We start from the raw sequence: 23,467 nt of genomic DNA, 5'->3' as shown, positions 1-23,467 counted from the left end.
GTATTCGCTCCACGTTCTTCAGCCTCTCCTTCTCGGGCCCTGGAGGCCTCGCCGGCCGCCCCGTTCCCGGAGAGGCCGCGTTCTCTCCCCGATCTTGGGATTCTGGAGATCCCACCCCGCTCCTGAGACACCAATTCCCTCCCAGCCCCTCTGTCCTCACGTCTCCTCAGACCTTCCCCTGATCCGTGGTCGCGAGAGGTGACCTGAGCCAACCACGTGACACCCATGGTTCTTCGGCGCCAAATACCAGCCGCTGGAATTTGGCTCTTGGCGGGATGGTCTTTCTTATTGTCTACCCTGTAAATACTGGGCGGAAGGCGGGATCAGGAGAAGCAGACAGCGACTCCTAGAGAAATCGAAAATTGAGAAAAGCACGTGGGACAAGCGATGGCAGTGAAGAGGATTGTGAAGAACTTGGAAGAGACAGCTTCATGAAAGAGAATGAGCCTTGTAGGGAGCGAGTGGGGAAAGGAGAGAAATTCAGAGAAAAGCAGGATCTCCGGAGAGTTAACGGTGAGCAACATAGGGAGGTGTGGTTGTTCCTTCCCACCATTTGCGAGCCCTGTATCTCCCAGAGTTTTCTCAAATCCATGTACGTTGAGTCCAGGGATGGTTTCTCCCCATCTCGTCCTCTGCCGCCCCCTTCTGTAGCCTTCAAGGGAGAGGGGCTGTAAATCAGGGTCCCAAAGAAGGCAACAGTGGAGACGCAGTTCACATAGATAGCCCGCGAAGGCGATACAAGAGTTGGGCCCAGAGCAAGAATATCCTGCTGGGAGAGAAAGGGGACTCCTAGTGATTGGAGGAGCTGAGGAAAAAAGCGAGCTGAAAGGAAGCATAGCCACTTGGGAGTGCCAGAGAGTTGGGAGGAAGGGAGGGCAGAGATGGAGGAAGAAAGGCAGAAATGCAGGGAGATTGAGGCTCACCAGGGAGGTTGGAGAGAGAGCAACTTGAAGGCGCACAGATGGCAGAGAGAGGCGGGATGGGAGGCAGGGAAGAAGTAGAGAGGAGGACAGGCACAGCAGGAGAGCAGAGATGAGAGCAGAGAAAGGGAGATGTAGAAAGAAGTAGGGAAACACTCTGGAGAAGGAAATGGCAACCCACTCCAGCATTCTTGCCTGGAGAATCCCAGGGACAGAGGAGTCTGGTGGGCCGCCGTCTATGGCGTCGCACAGAGTCAGACCCGACTGAAGCGACTTAGCAGCAGCAGCAGTGCTCTCTCATGGTATTTCAATTCCTAAGTTCTTTTTTCCTACGTCTTTATTTCTTAATTGGCAGAATGTCATTGTCACACAATTTTGTTTAAGAAGGGCTCATGGGTGCTATATTCCTAGGTTTCTCAGGTTTAAGAGTCTGTTGCTTTTATATTTAACAACGTTTTTGTGTGGTTACAACATCCTGGAGTGCACTTTCTTTCTCTTAGATCATCGTAACCACTGTCTTTTGTCATTAAATGCTTCTGTGGAGAAGGCAAAAAAAAAAAGAAGTAGGGAAACAGATCAACCAAATGAAGTCGAAACAGCTAGTGTGCAGGTGGTGGTGGGGACTAGATCCAGAGAGTGCTGAAGCAGTTGGCTAAGAATTATTAAGTCGTCATGCATTGATTTTGGGCTTTAAAATCTAATGCAGATCTTGCTTCTTTAAATTCTACAGAAAAGAATGAGAATATCAAAGCTTCTGTCTGTGAGGCATGTGTATTTTGTCATTATTTGTATTAAAAGAGCATCCATGTGTAGAGCCTGTTGAGGTGAGGGCTGGGGCAGTGACTTGTTTCTCTCAGGTGTGGATCATGCCCTTCCCTGTTCCTGGTGAGGAGTAGAGGTTATGCGAGAGAAGAAATGGGGCAAGAACTGACTGACTCTTTCTACATGATGCCTTTTCAAGCAACTTTAACCATGTTCTTTGTGATGGTTTTACTTTTGGCTTTCTGCTTTCTTTACATGTAATTATTTTTGTAGCTTGGGATAAAGATTTGTTTGTACAATAGCGACTTTCTTGTAAACAATTCTGGAGATTTGTCTCACTTGGGACAACTTGGAAGAATGTTGAGAATATTATGGTAAGTGAATTAAGACAGACAGGGAAAGACTGATATTATATGTCCTTCTATTATATGGAATGTAAAAAAAATGAAAGTCACTAGTACCAGAGGGTAGGATGGTGGTCATCTGGGCTGGAAGGTCAGGAAGATAGGGAGATGTTGGTCATAAGCTACAGACTTTGAGTTGTGACGTGAGCGCGTCCTGGGGAGGTATGTGCAGCATACTGACCGTAGTTAAACCTACTCTGTTCCTGCTTGCTGGGAATTTGCCAGGAGAGTACGTCCTCAGTGTTGTCACCACACACAGAACATGGGAATCTGGTGGCGATGGATGTGTTGGTTAGTGGTTTGTGATAAATATTTCACAGTGTACACATGTGTCACATGGTCACAGGGTGTATGGTAAGTATACACATACTCCTTTGGTTAGTCAATTCTCCCCCATCAGACACATTCTTCAGGATCTCGTGTGGGGCCTTGCCCCCAGGAATGTGCAAAGAGTAGCAAATGATTCCGATCATGATCTTGCATTGAGCACCAGGGCTCTTAGCCTCCACTTCTGAGACTGAGATCAGGCCCTGGGAGAGGGGAGGGTGCTCAGCTCTGAGTGGGGCTGGACCAGGGCCTGCTGTGTGACCTGATGGGCATCATGGGGTCAGTGGAGGTGCCCCCTGCTGCTGTGTGCATGAGGCCTCATCAGGAGGGGAGTGTGATCCAAGAGAAAGTGTGGGAAAGTCCCGTGTTGGTCTCTGTGTGGGAGTTGACCATCCTGATTCCCTCCTGAGACAGTGTGCCCAGGGGACTGTCTGTTCCTCATGGTGAGGGCTTCCCTGAGTGTGTGGTTGTGGCTGAGGAGGGGGTGTGTTGACTCTAAGCATTAAACAGCATGTTTTCTACTTTCATGAAAAAACTGTGAAGACTCATGGACGAAGAAGCCCAGAAGAGGACACAACCGGAGTCAGGCATGGCTCTTTCTCAGGTAAGGTCATATTCTCAGTGGATTCTCACGCTGGTTTCCTGAAATGCCCTTCTCTGGACTCCGCAACGTGACTTGACTCCACACTCTCCTGTCTGACTCCTGTACATGCACACTCACCCAGGGCCTTCCCTCAGGGCCTGTCGTCTCCACTTAGATCCCGTGTCCCCATGACCCGGTGACCTGGCCCTTGTGAGGAGGTTCCCCTGGGCACCATCCTGGGCAGGGCTTCTCACCCATGAGCTGGAGACGGGGTCTCAGTGCTGTTGGGCAGCAAGGACTGTTTAGGGCCCATCTGGATGCGCTGTCTGCTCTCTGTCAACCAAGGTAAAGAAGCGGTACGTGGACCTCAGGTATTAACATGTACAGTACACGGTAAAATCTGCCAAAGAGGCCAGTGAGTAGAAATCACTTCTGACTTTTTATAGTACTTTTAAAACTAAATGAGTACCTCCTTGAAAACTTAAGTGTTTGGGGATGGAACGGAGTGTTCCGAAAGAGATGTCAGGGCTAGGGAGTGTTTCGTTACACCATCTAATTTAAACTGTAAAATAGGCTTACTAATTTTTTTCTTTGACCACATGCTGCAGCTTCCAGGGTCTTAGTTCACTAAGTAGGCATCGAACCTGAAACCCTGAGGTGGAAATGAGGGATCTTAACCACTGGACCATGAGGGAATTTTCCAACTTTACTGATCTTGATTCAGTATTTTCTTAATGGATTAAAATAATGACCCTGTTACCAAGTACATACCTAAAATTAAGGATAAAAATCCCATTATTATTTTAAAATATACTTATTCCTGTACTGTATCTTCATTGCTTCAGTGTCTTTTCCCTGGTTCCGGCGAGTGGTGGCCACTCTCTGGTTGCAGTGCGCACGCCTCTCATTGTGGTGGCTTCTCTTGTCTTGCAGCCCAGGCTCTAGAGCGCGCCGGCTTCAGTAGTTTCATCTCCTGGGCTCCAGAGCTCTGGCTCAGGAATTGAGACTCACGGCATAGTTGGCCCGCAGCATGTGGGATCTCAGAGCAGGCAATAACCCACATCTCTTGCATTGCCCAGTGGATTCTTTACCAGTTACCGTAGGGAGGCCCATATATTTTTAAATACAGGTATTTTATAAAGATTGGAAGAAATCTTCTGTATTTTATTTACTGCTTGTATTAGTTTTAAGTTTTTTTGAACTAGAAAAAGATAATGTTGAGGACTTCCCTGGTGGTACAGTGGCTAAGAATGTGCCTGCCAATGTAGGGTGCACAGGTTGAATCCCAGGTCAGGGAAGATGCCTCAGAGCAACTAAGCCCATGGGCCACAACTACTGAGCCTGTGCTCTAGAGCCCGGAGCCATAAGTCTGGAAGCTCGCACTCTCTAGAGCCTGTGCTCCAAAACGAGAGAAGCCACTGCAGTGAGAAGCCCCGGCACTGCAGCTGCAACTAGAGAAAGCCCACTCATAGCAACGAAGACCCAACATAAGCAAAATAAATAAGCTTTAAAAAAAGAAATAGAATGTTGACAAAGTTACTGAATGAAGAAGTAACATGAAAGAAGAGAATGGGAACCCACTCCAGTATTCTTGCCTGGAGAGTTCCATGGATAGAGGAGTTGGTGGGCTGCCGTCAGCGGGGTTGCAAAGAGTCTGGCATGAGTATGCAGGTAAAGACAACTTCCACACACAGCAGATTGAGCTCTGGAAAATAAATCTAAGCATCTAACTTTCCTCTTGCAGATTATTCAGAGACTTCCAGTAGCTTTTGGATTAAAGTCCTCAATCCAAAAAAAAAAGTCCTCAATCCATAGGTCTTGCATAAATTAGCCTCTACCTGGCATCACCCCATCTACATTCCCTGTGTCCCAGTCACACTGGCTGACTTGCAGCTCAGTAAATATCTTCCTGCCTCAGACCAGCACTCAGGCTGTTCTCTCTGCTTGCAACACTCTTCCACTTCCCACCTTGCCAATCCTAAGTGTTTCTTCCTCACAGAGACCTTGTCTGATTTCTCAATGTAGGTTAAGACTTTCTGTTTAATCTTGTCTTAGCACTGGGCCTCTGTCAGAGCACTTATTTCAATAGTAACGTGAAAATTGTGGATGAAATTGGCTGACTGGCTGCTAGATAGTAAGCTTCATCACGTTCACTGCTGTATTTCAAGTTTGAGGTGCAAAGCTAACGCTGAATAAATTTTGATAGAATGAGAGAAAAAAAGAAAACTCTTATTGTTTTAATCAATTGTGTGTTTCCAGGTGCATGCATGAGTGCATAGATATTTAGCTCCATGGTTTTATTACAAAAACATCATCTCATAAATAATGGTGTATGCTCTGTAGCAGTTTCAGTTGTATCTTAAGTGTATATCATGGCGTTTTTTTTTTGCATCGTCGCATGAATGATGTAAATTGTAGCAAGATTACTGACATTGTGTGGGTTGTGATGGGAGAGGGTGTGACCCTGTATCGTCACAATTTATGCTCTTCTATTGTAATTCAGGTTCCTTGAACTTCTTTCCGGTATTCTCAAGGAACTCTCTGTGGATGCTCTTTCCTTTTCTGTTCCGGTATTCTCAAGGAACTCCCTGGATGCTCTTTCCTTTTCTGGTAGTTAAATCGTTGATTATTTTAGGTTCATTTGTTTCTCCCAACCACCTGAGCTCAGGTGCTGTTCCCTTTCTTTTTTTTTTTTTATTATTTTTTGTTGCCTCATTTCTTAACTGTTTGATCTGAGCGATTTCTTAGAGTGACAGGATATACTCCCCAGTAAGGTGGACTCAGATCTTTCTCTAACGTGCTGTTATGTTGATGACAAGTTCACCCGTGTGACGTCTTTAGAGTAATGCTTAGTGTGTAGGACAGGTGCTGAAACACCTGTCATCAATGTGATGATGTCATCATCATCACAATGTGTGTGTAATTTTAAAGTCACTGTGGACTTTGTGGTCTCTGAAGACACCAGTCTTGCTGTAACTCAACTACATAGTGACACTATGTCACTCCGTGTGTTGAATGTAACACTTCTGCATACACAACCCAGTGTTGGTTTTGTGTATTTTTCATGTATTCTCCACATACGTGACAAATTCATGTTGATTGCAGGATATCATAATCTTAAAAAAAAGAGTAAATTAGAAATTCAATTAGAGACCAACAGTTTGCTTGAAGCAGCTTGTAATGGATCTATCAGAATATTACTTCAACTGAAGTGAGCTTTACCCCTCTCAACTCTTCTCATTTTGTATGAAACTAAGAACCTTCCATACGGCCCATTGGTGAAATGTGTTTTCATTTCAGGCACAGTTGACCTTCAAAGATGTGTTCATAGATTTCACTCCCGAGGAATGGGAATGCCTGGACCCTGCCCAGAGGACCTTGTACAAGGATGTGATGGTGGAGACCCTCAGGAACCTGCTGTCTGTGGGTGAGGATCACTTCCCCCTGAAGTGGGGATCTGCCCTGGGGTACCTCTGCATGTTCCCTCTGTACCTTTTGAGAGTGCCTGTTTTTCCTGACTAAGCTCAAAACTTTGTTGACTCACACGTGTAAAGCTTCGTGATTGGCATCAGGAGTTTAAACTTGTCTTTCCTTCTGGTGACCTGCCAATGTGTGATACACAAGGAGTTTTTTCAGAACTTGAGCATTTATGAAGCTGATTTCAAACTTTGAAATATCAAGTTGCCTGTTTTCTAGCCCTGTGTTCTTGGTTCAGTAGTTCTTAGAGAGGAACTAGATACCTGCTGCATTTTGTACTGTACGTTATACTGTTCCCTGTGCATTCAAAAGGAGGCAGATAGTAAATTCATTTGAGAAGCATTTTTCTGTTGGTTTATAATGTCCTCACTCCTTGGCTGACAAAAGAGCTGGATTCTACACCTGCCAGTGCAGAAGACACAGGTTTGATCCTTGCTCTGGGAAGATCCCACATGTCACAGAGCAGCTATACCTGTGTGCCTCGACTACAAGCCAGCACTCTAGAGCCTGGAAGCTGCAACTACTGAGCCCACATGGGACAACTACTGAAGCCCGTGCACCCAGGAGAAGCCACAGCAAGTGAGGAACACAAACACTGTATCTGGAGCCTAGCCCCTACTTACTGAACTTGGAGAAAAGACCAAACAGCAATGAACACTCCCCTGAGCCAAAAGAAATGAATACATTAAAAATTAATATATTAAATTAATATCTATTAAAAATAATAGATACATTTATTAAAAGAAAGAGAGGTTGGATTCTAGAAGAAGCCACAGTATGTGGCATTACTTGTGAGTAGGAATTTCTGTTTCTGATCTGAACATTATCTCCATACTTGTGTTATGAGGAGGAAGACCCCTGGATTGTGGAGAATGAGGTGCTAATAGCAAAAATCCAGATGAGTGGGAAAGTATCAACAGTGTGATCACAGGTCAGCTGTCACAAGGACAGAGAGGAAGCCACACCATTCATGGGGTTTGGGAAACTCTCCAAGTGGGCGAGTTCTGTGAGAAAACAGATGTTTAATGTTTGTGAATCTCACAGGATATTTTTCTTCTCCCTAACTGACAGCTCTGTTCTTCATCATGTGAAATGTACAGCACCCTCCAGTGGAGCTGTAGCGCCCACAGAGATGAAGGCGAGGTCTTTGTTTTTGGCTTGTCCTGGGTGTTTTGTGCTGTGCGGACTTCTGTCTGCTGGAGACGAGTGAGGGCTACTCTGTAGTTGTGGGGAGCACGGTTTCTCTTTGTGGTGGTTTCTTTAGTTGTGAAGCATGGGCACTGGGCACACGGGTGTGAGCAGTTTTGCCATACAGGCTCAGTATCTGTTGTTCTTCAACTTATTCTCGGTGACGGATTCTTTACCTTTGAGCCACAAGGGAAGCCCCAAAGCTTGTTCCTTTACCTATATCTTGAGCCAGTGAACTGGGTAAGTTTAGGTTACTGTGTAGATAGGGACTTGATGTATAATGATTATCGTACAAGTAGAGACTGTTTCTCATATTTTTTGTTTTTTAAAAATGACAGTCTTTTTGTATTACACAATATAACTGACATGAGCCACTCATTAATGTCATAAAATGACTATATGTCTATCTACTGATATATTTTATGTCTATCTACTGATAGATTTCTAACAGGTGTTTTAAAAAGTATTTATTTTTTTATTTTTTAAATTATTTTAGGGAATTCCCTGACAGTCCAGTGGATAGGATTCAGTAGTTTCACTGCAGCGAGCCTGGATTTAATCCATGGTCAGGGAACTAAGATTTTGTAAGTCACGTGGTCCAGCAAAAAGAAGAAAAAAAAAAAAATATATATATATATATAGTTTACAGAATTCTATATTTTCTCAATGCAGTATTTGTTGAACAGTTTCTAACTGCCATTTATTTTTTACATTATTCATTAGAATGCTTCTTTGGCATTGTTTACCATTCCAGTGTATTGCCTGTTTGATGGTTGTTTGCTCAGTTACTCAGTCCTGTCTGACTCTTTGTGATCTCATGGACTGTAGCCCACCAAGCTTTCCTATCCATGGAAGTTTTTTCAGGCAAGAACAGTGTACTGGGTTGTGATTTCCTGCTCCAGGGGATCTTTCCAACCCAGGGATTATATCCCCCTGTGCCGTGTCTCCTGCATTGGCAGGCAGTTTCTTTACCACTGAGTCACCTCTCTAGTCCTGTATGTTCTTCACCATTTAAACATGTATGAGTATTCATAAAGTGTACACAGTATAACATTAGTTTCTCCTCAGTTATGAGACAGCAGTGTGTTTAGTACAAAGTCGGATGAGCCTTGAGGTCATGGTGGGAAAAGACGTTTTCATTTCAAACTGACATGAGTTTGCTTAAAATGAATGTTTTCTGATTGTGTTTGAAACTACACTACTCTAAAATTAATTTGAATTGCATATGATCACTCCTTTTTAAAGAGTTCTATTTCTTTAGTGTTCTATAGTTTTAAGATCATTGTGAAGATTCATAATTGTGTTCCGGATCGATAGGACTATTGGTATAATATCATGTACTCAACAGGAAATAATTTATTTCAGTATTGTGAATAATAGAATACCTGCGATTCTTTATGTCTTGTAGATATGTCTCATATACATATGGTCAAGAAATTACACGCAAAAGCAAACAGTGGTAAAGGGGAAATTTTTCAAAGAGTGATATTTGGAAGAACTGAAAGCCTTGAAGTCAAAGGTTTTCGCCTCAGGAAGATCCAGGAAAATATACATGACTTTGATTGTCTGTGGACAGATGATGAAAGAACTGACAAAGGAATGTCTACATCCCATAACAAAAACCTCACTGATGGAAGAGATCATCCTAGTAGAAGTGATGCAGGAAATAGACCTTTTGAAAGGCACAGAGCAAGCTTTCAGGTTGAATTGCACATGGTACAATCTGAAGGGATAGTTTTTAAATGTAGTCAAGTTGTGACAAACGTCAGGGCCACAGGTTTATCACCTCAGAGAACTGGTAATGTCTGCAAAGGCTTTTCTCATAAACATGAGGATGCTGTTATGCATCCTTCAGAACTGTTACCAGGCCATGAAACACAAAAGAAAAGACCTTACAAATGTACTGAGTGTGACATAACCTTTCTTCAGGACTCAGAACTCTCTGGACATCAAACAATCCATACTGGAGGAAAACCATATAAATGCAATGTGTGTGGAAAGGCTTTTAATCAAACTAGAAAACTTGCAGTTCATTGGACTATTCATACTGGAGAGGAACCACACAACTGTGATGTATGTGGCAAGGCTTTTGTTCAAACTGGAAACCTTGCAGTTCATCAGAATATTCATACTGCAGAGAAACCATATAAATGTGATGTGTGCGGTCAGTGCTTTCAACAAAGTACACACCTTGAAAATCATCAGAGAACTCATACCGGAGAGCAACCATATAAATGTGATGTTTCTGGAAAGGCCTTTAGTCAAAATGCAAGCCATGCAGTTCATCAGAGACTTCATACTGAAAAGAAACCGTATAAATGTGATGTATGTGGCAAGGCCTTTAGTCAAACTGCAAGCCTTTCAGTTCATCAGAGAATTCATACTGGTGAGAAACCATATACATGTGATGTATGTGGCAAGGCCTTTAATCAGGATGGAAATCTTGGACCTCATCGGAGAATTCATAGTGGTGAGAAACCATATACAAGTGATGTATGTGGCAAAGCCTTTGGTCAACCTAGAAGACTTATACTTCATCAGAGGATTGATACTGGAGAGAAGCCATACAAATGCAATGTATGTGACAAGTCGTTTAGTCATACTGCAGATCTTACTGTTCATCAGAGACTTCATACTGGAGTGAAACCATATAAATGTGGTGTATGTGGGAAGGCCTTTCGTAAAAATGCAAGACGTGCAGTTCATCAGAGAATTCATACTGGCGAGAAACCATATAAATGTGATGAATGTGGCAAATGCTTTAGTGAAACTTCAGGCCTTGCAGGTCATCGGAGAATTCATACTGGAGAGAAGCCATATAAATGTGATGTGTGTGGCAAGGCGTTTACTCGTAGTGGACACCTTGCTGTTCATCGGAGAGTTCATACTGGAGAGAAACCATATAATTGTGGTATATGCGGCAAGGCTTTCAGGGTAGGTTCAAGCTTTGCTTCTCATCAGAGAGTTCATACTGGAGAGAAACCATATAAATGTGATGTATGTGGCAAGGCCTTTAGACAAACCTCAAACCTTGCAGTTCATCAGAGATTTCATACTGGAGAGAAACCATACAAATGTGATGTATGTGGCAAAGGCTTTAGTGAAACTTCAAGCCTTGCAGTTCACCAGAGAGTTCATACTGGAGAGAAGCCATATAAATGTGATGTATGTGGCAAGGCCTTTAGTCAAACCTCAAACCTTGCAGTTCATCAGAGAATTCATACTGGAGAGAAACCATATAAATGTGATGTATGTGGCAAGGCCTTTATTCAGACCTCAAACCTTGGAGTTCATCAGAGAGTTCATACTGGAGAGAAGCCATATAAATGTGATGTGTGTGGCAAGGCATTTAGTCGTACTGGACAGCTTGCTGTTCATCGGAGAGTTCATACTGGAGAGAAACCATATAATTGTGGTATATGCGGCAAGGCTTTCAGGGGACGTTCAAGCCTTGCTTTTCATCAGAGAGTTCATACTGGACAGAAACCATATAAATGTGATGTATGTGGCAAGGCCTTTAGTCAAACTTCAAACCTTGCAGTTCATCAGAGAATTCATACTAGACAGAAATCTTAAAAATGTGATGTGTGTGGCAAGGCATTTAGTCGTAGTGGACACCTTGCTGTTCATCAGAAAGTTCATAGTGAAGAGAAACCATATAATTGTGGTATATGTGGCAAGGCTTTCAGTGTAAGTTCAAGCCTTGCTGTTCATCAGGGAGTTCATACTGGAGGGAAACCATATAAATGTAGTGAAACTTCAAGCCTTACAGTTCATTGGAGAATTCATACTGGAGAGAAACCTTATAAATGTGATGTATGTGGCAAGGCCTTTAATCAAACTACAAGACTAGACTTGCACTTCATCAGAGAATTCATATTGGAGAGAAGCCATACAAATGCAATGTATGTGACAAGGCGTTTAGCCATACTGGAAACCTTACTGTTCATCCGAGACTTCTTCCTGGAGTGAAACCATACAAATGTGATATGTGTGGCAAAACGTTCAGAGTAAGTTCACACCTTGCTGTTCATTTGAGAGTACATACTGGAGAAAAACAATATAAATGTGATGTATGTGGCAAGGCCTTTAATGAAGCGATAAAGGTTGCAGTTCATTGGAGGTTCCACACAGGAGAGAAATCATATAAATGTGATATATGTGGCAGAGCCTTTAGTCAAGCTGCAAACGTGAGTGTTCATCAGAGAGTTCATACTGGAGTAAAACCATAAAAATGTGATGTATGTCACAAACGCTTTAGTGAAACTTCAAGCCTTGCAGTTCATCAGAAAATTCATACTGCGGAGAAACTATATAAATGTGATGTGTGTGGCATGGCCTTTAATCAGACTATACAAAACTTGGACTTCATCAGAGAATTCATACTGGAGAGAAACCATATAAATATGATGTATGTGTCAAGGCATTTGTTTGTAGTGGTAAGCTTGCTATTCATCAGAGAGTTCATACTGGAGAGAAACCATATAAATGAGGTATATGTGGCAGGGCTTTCAGTGTGAATGCAAACTTTGCAGTTCATCAGATAATTCATAGAGGAGAGAACCTTAGAAATATAAAAATTGTGACAAACCATTTAGGTACAGTCATCCATAACTCATCATCAGGCAGGTCAGACAGGACAGAAACCATATAAATATGATGTATATGGCTGGTGCTTTACTTGAAATGACGAACTTAGAAACCATCAGCGAATTCATACTAGAGAGAAACATTAGAAATGTGACAGTTGTGAGAAACATTATAGTGCAAAAGTCGTGAGTGTGACAAAGCCTTTAGTCAGTGTTCAGTCCTTATAATTCAGAGAATTCATACTGTATAGAAAACATACAAGTGAAATGAATGTGGCAGAGTTTCTAGTGCATGTTCATCATTAACCACCCATTAGGCAGTTCATACAGGAGAGAAAGCACATGCATGTTATTTATGTGGCAAACCCTTCAGTCACAAGGAATGACGTTGCAGATCATCTGAGAGTCCGTACTGCAGTGAAAAGTTACCAATGTAGAGAGTGCAATAAAATATATCAACTTTTTGACCCTCAGAAAATTCAAACTTAGGAAAACTACAGAGATGTGCTAGGTTTGGGAAAGCTGTGATTGTGTGTTCAGGCCTAACTCACCAGCAGTTAATTTTTTTTTTTTTACAATATTGTGATGGTCTTTGCTGTACATCAACATAAATAAGAATACATATGTCCCTTCCCTCCTGAACCCACCTCTCTCGACACCATATCACTCCAGATTGTCCCAGAGCACTCGCCCATATATCAAACTCACACTGGATTTTTTACATATGGTAATATATATGTTTCAGTGCCAATCTCTTAAATCCTGCCTTCCTATTTCTTTTGTGCTTTTTTCAATAGTTTTTCCTTAGTGTTACTTCTTCTATCCACATGTTATGACCCATATCTAAGGTTTAATTTACATTTCTTTCCTTCCTTACACTAATACATAAGTCTGTGGGTTATTTTGAGACTTGTAATATTGAAATGCACGTAGACAATGACAGGGAACATAGTAGGTGCCCTGTAAGTGTAAAGAAAGACATTTTCTTTAGTTCAGTCGATAATAAACTTAGAAATATTTATAAATAGTGCCAAGTTGATAATTTTGATGAAAATAAATTCTAGTGTCTTCTTAAGACTTTATATTTTACAATGTGCTTTGTTGTCCACAAGTGACAGATCTTTCAGAAACAGACAACAAAGACATGAGAGAAAATATATTACAATTTTTCAACAAGAAGTAAATTGCCTAAACACCATCAAGTGATCATATAGCAATTTGACATTCCATTGCATTGAAGTATTGGCTTAAGTATTACATAAAGAAGAATGCATTTCTTTTTTTTTTAGAAGAATGCATTTCTTATTAAAATTTAATCTTTAAAATTTATTTTTGTCTCTGCTAAGTCTTCATTGTTCTGGCTTCTTTGTCTTTTTGCAGCAATTGGGCTATGAATTCTCCAGAGAAACTTGGCTGGGGTATGGTTGGAAACTGGCGTTTTGGTGCTTCCTTTCGTCAGTCCAGAGGAGTCAATGTCTTTTTGTTTCTTTGGCTGTGTCGAGCCTCTTTTTCCTGAACCACCCAACCCCAACCTGGCCACCACACCAGGTGATTTCAGTGGTTTCAGCAAGCAGAAGCGACTTTCTGGTTACTTGTGTGCAGACTTCTCATTGCTGGGGCTGCTGCTGTTGTAGAGCACAGGCTTTGGGGCACAGGCTCAGTACTTGTGTTGCTCGGGCTTAGTTGTTGCGAGGCACGTGGCATCCTCCCACACCAGGGATCAAACCCGGGTCCTGTGCATTGGCAGGTAGATTATTTAGCACTGCACCACCAGGGAGGTTCTACTCAGTGTCTTTTAACTGGGCGCTATGTATAATACACTTCCAAACAAAATTGGGGTCATCAACCAATAACTGGGAGATCTGAAAACCAGGAGAGACTCCCCCAAGCTTATCTGGACTTGCTGAAGAGGTGGATGGACCCAAGAGACCCTGAAACACAAAGGCCACCACACCAGGTTTCAGTTCCCAGGCCTCTGAATTATTTCAGCGTCATCAGCAGTACTCCAAGTACAGTTTGGTTCAGTCGCTCAGTCATATTTGACTCTCTGGGACCCCATGGACTGCAGCACGCTTTGACTCCCTGTCCATCACCCAACTCCCAGAGTTTACAGAAACTCATTGTGTCGGGGATGCCATCCAACGGTTTCATCCTCTGTCGTCGGACGTGCAGGACTCGAAATGTTATGGCTACAGCTTTTTTCTTTCCATTGTGATTATCCCAAAGAAATTTAAGGTTTTATTAAAACTGTTACAATTACTTAAAGTAATGAGCATCAGTGGTGGAACACAAGACGTGAGAGACCCTCAAGTACGCTCGGCCCCGCTCGGCCCCGCTCGGCCCCCGCTCGGCCCCCGCTCGGCCCCCGCTCGGCCCGCTCACACGTCCCGACGCAGGCGGGTGTCCTAGGCTCCTCCGCCCCTCATTGTCCCTTTCCTCTGGAACCTACGGCTTGGAAATATCTGGTATCTCCCCTCAAAGGACGTGAGTTTACAGAAATTACTGAAGCCGAGACTTGGTAGGTGCGGTCTCCCCGGCTTGTGTTGCACCATTGATTGCTCATTAGTTTAAGGTACTGTTTTTTGCTTTTTAATCTTGTTAAGCTCCGCCCATAGGGTCTCCTCTACTCCATATGTGTGGTCTCGGGTCACTTGGAACCTTCCTAATCCACCAACCTTTCCTCCCTCAGTAAACTCTGTTGTTACCTTGAGAGGCCCGTGGTCTAATTTCCTTTCAGTGGAAAACGCTGAGGTAACATATATTGTGCACGAAACATATAGTAATTTGTTACTAGAGAGAAAGTCATTGTAATTGAGAACTGGCACTGAATAATTTTGTAAATATACCAAAACACTTGTTCAGGAACTAGCTTAGACTTTCATCTTTGCAACTGGTGGTGGAGCTGGAGTTCTTTCTCCAGTGTTAGGGAGTCGTATTACTGTCCTTTTCTGGTTTATTTGACCAGGGTCATAAATTGACTACAGAGACTCTTCATTTTAGGAGATTATTTTTAGTGATGCTGGTTACATGTATGAGCTCTAGAATCAGAGAAAAACATAAAATGGTCTCTATGCTCAGACATTTCCAACTCTTTGAGACCCCATGGAGTGTAGCCCGCCAGGCTCCTGTGTCCATGGGATTTCCCAGGCAAGAATACTGGAGTGGGTTGCCATTTCCTAATCTTGGGGATCTTCGGACTCAGGGATAAAACCCCCATCTCTTGCATCTCCATTGGCAGGAGTATTCTTTACCGCTGAGCCACCTGGGAAGCCTCTTTGGTCTGATACTAGTGTTTTATTTGAATTAAAGAAGTGAGTTTTGGTTGGTAGTTTTCCAGTCAGTGAGACCCAGTGTGGATAATGCTGAATTATGGACTGCTGACAAGTACAGTGGAAAGTGGTATATAATAGTGAGAAAGTATCTTAAGAGATCAGAGAATCTGAAGTCATTTGAGAGATAGTTTTAGGTTTTGTGCATTAGGGTTGACTGTCAGTGCTACAGTAAACCTAAGGTGATGATGTGGGGCAGTGGACAAGGAGCAGTTAGCTTCAAGTAATGAGGCCTGGTTATTGTTGGGAAGGTTGTTGGTGGAATATTGTCAGAGATAAAAAAATAGGTTGAAAATGCTTCTAGCTAACAGACCTTTGATAGAGAGTGACTCTCTATCAGGAGAGACTCGCCTAAACTTACCTGGACTTCCTGAGGAGGAGGATGGGCCCAAGAGGCTGTTGCTGATTTACCAAGGCTACTATGTCTGAAGCTCCGAATGGTACCTGTTTTTCTCCAGCCTGCATTCCCCTCAGGGTGCGTTGTTGTTGGGCCTCTGCAGTGACTAATAAGCTTGATCTTTGAAGAAGTGGAATGTCAAGATATTTTTCTCCTTACAGGTGTTACCATGAGGTGTTACTAAGAGCTGTGTGATTCACATTCCAGCTTGTCAGCTCTACACAAAGCCAGTTCTTGTTTACTTAAACTGCTTAAATTAATTCTAATTGCAGGAATATTTCTGGGTCCAGCCACCACCGCACATGAACCCCCACCCACCCCTCCCTACCGCCAGCCCGGTCACCACACCCGGTTTCAGTTCCCAGGCTGAACTGCTTCAGCCTCATCAGCAGGAATCCTGTTTTGAGGAAACCTTACTTTCCAACGCAATTATCCCACAGAGTATTAAGTTTTTACTTTGAAACTGTTACAGTTATGAGGAATCAATGGTGCAATACAAGACGGGAAAGACCCTCAAATTCTTCTAAACCTTGGCAAGATACTTGGGAACCCAGAGGAAGAACACAGCAGGTGTCCGCTCGGCCCCGCCCCTGACACGCCCAGGCGCAGGCTTGTATCCTACGCCCCACCCCTCCCTGTTCTGATACCAAAGGCTGAGGAGTTTCTGGTCTCTGCTTAGATGCAAGCCATTGTGCAGCAAATTCCTGAAGCCGAGACATGGTATGTGCGGCCGACCATTGGGAACCTGAGGTACTTGTTTGTTTTTGTTTTTGTTGTTAAGCTGCGCCTGTGGGGTCCCCTCTCCTCCCTATCCGTGGTCTCCAGTCACTTCGCACCACTCTATTCCCCGATCGCTTCCTCCAGCCGAAATAAATTCAGTCGTTGCAGTGAGAGGCCCAGGGTCTGATTTCCTGTCGAGGTAAGATCCTGAGGTAACACATACAGTGCACGAAATATGTAGTAATTTATAAGGAAAAGGTTATGACATGGCACTTGATAATTTTATAAGTATTAAATCACGTGTTCAGGAACTAGTTTCGAATTTCTGCTTTGGGACTGGTGCTGGAGCTGAAGTTCTTTCTCGGGTGTTAGGGAGGCGTATTACTGTACTTTTCTGTTTTCTATGACTAAGGTAGTAAATTGACCACAAAGACTTCATTTTAGCAGGTTATTTTTACTGATGCTGGTTACTTGTATGAGCATTAGAATCAAAGAGAAATATAAAATGGTCACAGTGCTCAGTCAGATCTCTTTGAGCTCCCCAGGGACTGTAGCCCGCCAGGCTCCTGTGTCCGTGGGATTTCCCAGGCAAGAATACTGGAGTGGGCTGTTGTTAAGTCACTCAGTCCTCTCGGACTCTGAGCAACCCTATGGACTGAGGAGGCAGGATTCCTGCCCTTCAACCATCACCAGGACTTGCTCAAACTCCTGTCCATTGGTGACATCCAACCATCTCATCCTGTTTTCCGCCTGCCTTCCATCTTTCCCAGCATCAGGGTCTTTTCCAATGAAAAGAAACGTTAGAAATGTAATGAGTGTGGTAAATTCTTCAGTGTACTTTCAAGCCTAACTTGCCATCAGATGATGTACCGAGGGGAGAGCCCTTGAAAATATAATTGAGGTTTCACTGCTTTTGGCAGTGGTTCATGTCTTATGCTTCATGAGAATATTCACACTGGATTGAGAACAAATGATATTGAATGTGGTCAGGCCGTTGAAAATCTACTTATTCTAAAATAGTTCATCACCAGTGCCAGGAATGTGAGCAACGTTTTCTCATTGGTCCCCCTTGCACCAGTAATCCAGTTGTTTGTACTGCACCAAGCAGTACTAATGTACTGGATTTTGAAGCTTTTAGGGTGTGCCTTAGACTTACCAAATACTTCATGAGTTAAATTGCAGTGAATATACTGAGGCTTCATGTTATTGTTCATTTATCACTAGATGGCAGAATATTTATCGTGAAGAGAAAGCACACAGATGTAAAGTGTGTGGCAAGGCTTTTACCCAAAGATCACAAGTTGGAGAACATATTGGAGCTACACCTGCCAAATGCAATGAGTGTGGAAACCCTTTACGTTGAGTTCAGGTATGCATCTTGGAGGGTTTTATGTATGGGACATCGTGTAATAAAATAGACATATTTTCAACTGTGGTTTTACCAAAGACATGGATTGTGTGTATGTGTTTACTGTGCACACACAAATGGATATTTCTGGTCTCAGCTCTTTACCAGAGAATAACGGAGGTATGACATTAGATCTTGTGAAATTAAAGGCATTTCTTTGAGAAATGGGAAAATAAAAGAACATTTAACGTGATAAAACCAACAAAATGCTTCATTCTTTCCTTTTAACAAAAAAGAAAAAAGAAAAAAAACTAGTTTAACTGGTTAGTCTAATGGTCTGTTTTCTCCATTTTCTATGATCAGTGAAAAAAAGTGAGCTGTGAGGTGATATGAAGATGTTTCCTTCAGGTCCCTTTTTGACTTTTCTGTGCAAATGAGGAAGGATGGGCTGGATTGACCTGGAACCTTCCAACAGAGCCTGTCTATTCATGATGAAAAACATTGCTCAGATCCTATTTCTAAGCTGACCCCTTACAATGTGTTTTGTACCAGTGGCTAGATGTTTGCAATTCTGTATTTTTAAAATATTTTACTGCAATCTTATAATAAAGAATTACCTGCTTCGTATCAGTTTGACCCAATCTTGAAAGAAGAGTTTCTTTTGCTCAGATACATGACAGATGTTCCTGGTGTTAAATGGGATGGGCAACAAGGACAAACTTGGCCCACTTGCCCTTCAGCCTCCCATTTCATTATTCAGTTATACCCGATTCTCTTCACTCAGCTCAGATCTTCTCATAAACGGCTTCTCTCTGGGCCTGAGGGAGCCCACTTGTACCATGGAGATGAGAGACTAGACCGGAAACTAGACTGGAGACTAGACTAGACTTGAGCGTGAGCAGCCCTGACCCCTGAAATGATTAGCCAAATTGGCTGTGTGTCTATGGGTGGCAGTTCTGGTTTGGAGGGAGTGTCTGGTGGTAATTAGAATTTTAAATAGATCCCAGTCCTCCCTAAATGAAAAAAGAAAAGGAAAACTGTAGGATGGAGGCAGGATCACAGGCTCAGAATCAGATGACTTCTATGAATAAGGCTCAATATGAAGGGAGATTTTCACGTCCTGACGTTCAGACCTCCACTGGCTTTCATTTGTTCTTGGGACAGAAGCTTGACTCCTCGCTGTGGCTCCACAGCCCTCTGTCAAGCTCAGGGCCCTTCAGTGTCTCCAGCCTCATCCTGGGAGCTGACCGTCTGCTCACGGTTCAGCCTGTCGTGGTCTCATTTTACCTTTTCTCTGTTTCCAAATACCAAAACCATTTCTGTCTGACATAGTAGTTCCTTTTCTCACCTTCAGGTCACCCTGGCTCAGGCCATTTGTCACCCTTCAACTCTAGGCTCAGAGAGGTGTCCCAATCCCCTCCTATCAGTCTCTCTCATGTTCCCCAGGTTTATTGCCTCTGTATCAGTTGCATCAGCAGAGATTCTTGCCCTTCTTCATGGGTTATTTTGAGTCCTTCCTGGTTCCCCTCTTTTTAGGGCTCATAGTGTTCCTCTTCTTCCCAGTGTGGTTGCAGTACCTGATCCTGGAACTGTCTTTAGATGACAGGACTAGGGTTGGGCTGAATAATCCTCAGGGAAGACCAAGAGAACAGGGCAGGTGATGAAGATATTTCCCATGTTCTAGACATTTCAGCTGTAATTGATCTTTACCCCATGTGACTACTTAATTACTCAAAAGAAGAGCAAAGAAATATAGGAAGTCCTGAAAAGCCCCCAGAACTGGTGTCCTCAAGCAGTAGACTAAGATGTCCCCATGTTTAGTCTGCTGAGTTTAATCAGCTGCAGCCCCCAGATAAGCTCTGTCCATCCAGGGACCAGTCACCATCGTGGACAGCAGCGTTGCCGTCTAGGAGTTCATGTGCTCAGTGTCAGCGATTGTGATTTCAGAGCGCTGAGGATGAGCAGAAATCCAAAACCTAACGGGGCAGGAAGGAGATGTTGCCCCCCCGCCGCGCCCCCCAAGAGCTAGAATATCTTCCCAGTAGGTGTGGGTGGTAAGAACAGGAGATAGTGAGGCCTGGAGACCCTTGATTTGAGACTTCCGCATCTCAAATGCCTTTGCACCTGGAGTCCATAATGTCCCCAGGTGGTGGCCGACTTTCCCAGGAGGGCCAGTTTCTTGATTTTCATCCTGAATGTGAGTGTCCTTTGGGTGGTAGCTCGTGTGCACTCCTCTTGTGATCCCCTTTGCCAAAGGCCCCTGTGCACTTTAGTCTTGCTTAGTCCAGTCATGCAGGGAGGAGAGGTAGACAAATGGGGAAAGCGGAGGGAGCCTGCTGGGGTCTGCAGGAGGCTTGTGTCAGCACTTGGGGGCATCAAGGTGAGCCCAGTGAATGGAGTGTGCACCCATCCCAAGTGTAGTTACAGGGACAAGGGGTGTGGGAACTGTTGGAAAAGAATGTCTCAGTTCAGGCTGGAGAACCTGGAAGTGGGTTTGTTGGAGAACCGACATGGAATGGTTTGAGCTGTTCTAATGCTTTAGCTCATATTCCCTGGGACAGCAATACTGAGGCTGAGATTTGCCTGCACAGGTTTGGTTGGACAACTCATGACCACCCATGAGCAACAATGAAAGACGTGGAATTGGGCCCAGAGAAGTCTTTTCCACTGTTAGAACTGTGGCCTGGGGTGATCCCACAGACACCTGTGGGTGCAGGAGGGTGGGAGCCTTGGGCTTGGGCTGGTTCTAGCAGGTGCCCCCATCATCCACTCCACTCGCTGGCTTTTGTTGGCTCTCTTAGCAGGCAGGCACTGCAGAGTAACAGGGAACATCTCAGGTCATTCTTTGCATCAACTTTGGTATCATTGTGTATTTGGGGTTGCCGGTGAAGAAAGTTTCATGTGCATTTGGAAAGATACCAAGAGAATCTGGAGTGTTTCCATGGAAGATGCTGAGGTCTCACTGGGCCATGTGCATCATTGGAATTATCCCTCTTTTTCACAGTCTTTGGAGATTTCGGTGTTTGACCTGGATCACTCACTGTAAATGAAAATATGGTGTCTTGTGTCTGTGGATCCTTGGGTGTCCTCTTTTGTGTTTTGTCTCATGCATGAGTTATTAGGGCTTGGAATGCTTTGTGTTGGTATAAGAGGGTTCGAGGGTCATTGTGGGCTTTGTGGAGACACTGTTGGACACCATGAAAGTTTGTAAGCTTGTTTGAGTTCTGCTGGGAAATTAAGAGTACTAAGGTTAAGATAGCAGAATGCTTGTTATAAGGTGGTCCTGCTCGGTAGGGATCTCTGGGCCCAACCTGAGAAGAGTCATAAAGTCCTGTAACGTAGGGGAAGAAGGCTCCGATAAATGAGAGGGCAGCGATGCCACAGTGATCTGCAGGCCGGGGGCTCGTCCTCTAGAAGATGCAGCTGCAACTGTCTTGCTGCCAGGCCAGTGCCGGGTTCTCTGTTATCCACTACTGTCCCTCCCAAAATAAGCACACACACAGGCACAGTACAGAACACACGGAATCTTACCTGCACTGTTGGTGGTAATGTAGATGGTACTGCTGTGTTGGAAAAGAACATGGAAGTTCCTTAAGAAATTAACATAGAAAGACCTACAGTCTGTCAAACCCATTTCTGACAGATATCCAAAGGGAAAGTGATCAGTTTTTCAGGGAAATGTCTGCAGTCCCATGAGTGTGACTGGATTTGCAAAGCCAAAGCATAGACACAGGCCAGATGTCTCTTGACCAAAGAATAGGTAACAAAAGTGTGGTATAGAAATATTTATTATATACTGTATGTTCCTGAACTATTTTTCTCCATGTATAAGTATAAAAATGAAGGATCCTGCATTTAGGCCAAAATGAATGAACCTAGAGAACATTATGCCAAGTTAAATAAGGCTGACAAAGGAGGACAGATACTGTATGTGGAAACTAGAATTGTCAAAGTCATAGAGCCATCGAGTAATAAGGCTGTTACCAGGAGCTGGGTGGAGGGGGAAATGGGGCACTGTTAGTCAAAGAGTAGAGATTTTCAGTTGTAAACTAAGTAAGTTCTGGGGATCTGAGGTACTGCATGCTGCCTGTAGTGTTTCTGTATACTTGAAATTCACCCAGAGAGAAATAATACAGTGTACTCATAGGTGGAAGTGTAACTTACTCGACTATAATAATTATTCAGTGTATGAATCTATCACATGTTCACTTTGTACACAGTACGTTTATAGCATTTTTGTTAGTTACACCTGAGTAAGGCTGGGAAAGAAAAGGAGAGTTGGGGGGTGATTCTCTCCTCTGAGTGGTGCTCAGTCCAGGCTTCACGTTTCATTGATGAGGCATTTTGCATACCCATGTTTTGTACCCTCTGACCCGAGATTCCCGTTCAGGTAGTTTGTGTTGGTCCACAGCTCGAGAATGTTTAAGATGCCGCAGGTGATTCCGATCAGGATCCCTCACTGAGCATCAGGACTGTGAGTCCTCTCATTCCTGAGGGCTGAGATCTGGGCTGAGGAGGGGGTGCTCTGTTCTGAGTGGGGATGGATCAGGGCCTGCTGTGTGACCTGAAGGAGAATGCCTGGTCAGCGGAGGTGCCCCCAGCTGCTGTGTGCTGAGGCCTCACCAGGAGGGGAGTGTGATCCCAGGGAAAGTGTGGGAAAGTCCTGTGTTGGTCTCTCTGTGGGAGTTGCCTGTCCTGAGCCCCTTCTGAGACAGTGGCCACAGGGGACTGTGTGTTCCTCATGGTGAGGGCTTCCCTGTGTGTGTGGTTGGGGCTCAGGAAGGGGATGTGTTGACTCGAAGCATTAAACAGCATGTTTTCACTTTCATGATAGACCTCTGAAGACTTGTGTTCCCTGAGGAAGCTCTGAAGTTGAGGAAGAGGAAAGAACAGGAGTCAGGCATGGCTCTTTCTCAGGTGAGGTCATATTCAGTCTGTCCTTCCTGAAATGCCCTTCTCTGGACTCGCTAATCATGTCTGACTCTGGAGTGTCCTGTCTGACTCCTGTACTGCCACAGTCACCCGGGCCCTTCCCACAGGGCCTGTCGTCTCCACTTAGATCCCGTGTCCCCATGACCCGGTGACCTGGCCCTTGTGAGGAGGTTCCCCTGGGCACCGTCCTGGGCAGGGCTTCTCACCCACGGGTTGGAGACGGGCTCTCAGTGCTGTTGGGCAGCAGGGACTGCTTAGGGCCCATCTGGATGTGCTGTCTGCTCTGTCAACCAGGGTAAGGAAACTGCACATGAAAATCAGGTATTAATATGCACAATAGCTGGTAAAATCTGGGAATCAGATCAACTGAGACTGTCCTTTCCCTTTTGTGTATCTTTACATCCTTGTGAATATACCTTACATATACACAAAGAATTATTTCTGAGTACTGTGTTCTGTTCAGTTGGTTTATTTGTCTGTTTTTATACCAG

At 43.9% G+C, this 23,467-nt stretch overlaps 1 long non-coding RNA gene and 1 pseudogene across 1 annotated transcript; both read left to right on the top strand.

Annotated features, from left to right (window-relative positions):
- The first annotated feature begins 485 nt into the window (after window positions 1–485).
- On the top strand, window positions 486–11,737 carry LOC122420472 (annotated as a pseudogene).
- A 6,208-nt stretch (window positions 11,738–17,945) lies between these two features.
- On the top strand, window positions 17,946–18,671 carry LOC122420707. The gene is made up of 2 exons (XR_006263352.1): window positions 17,946–18,065; window positions 18,408–18,671. It is a non-coding gene; the product is annotated as an uncharacterized LOC122420707 (long non-coding RNA).
- Window positions 18,672–23,467: the final 4,796 nt, after the last annotated feature.

Source organism: Cervus canadensis, chromosome 18, assembly GCF_019320065.1.
Source record: "Cervus canadensis isolate Bull #8, Minnesota chromosome 18, ASM1932006v1, whole genome shotgun sequence".
Taxonomy (NCBI): domain Eukaryota; kingdom Metazoa; phylum Chordata; class Mammalia; order Artiodactyla; family Cervidae; genus Cervus; species Cervus canadensis.
This window is presented reverse-complemented; position numbering and strand designations above follow the sequence as displayed.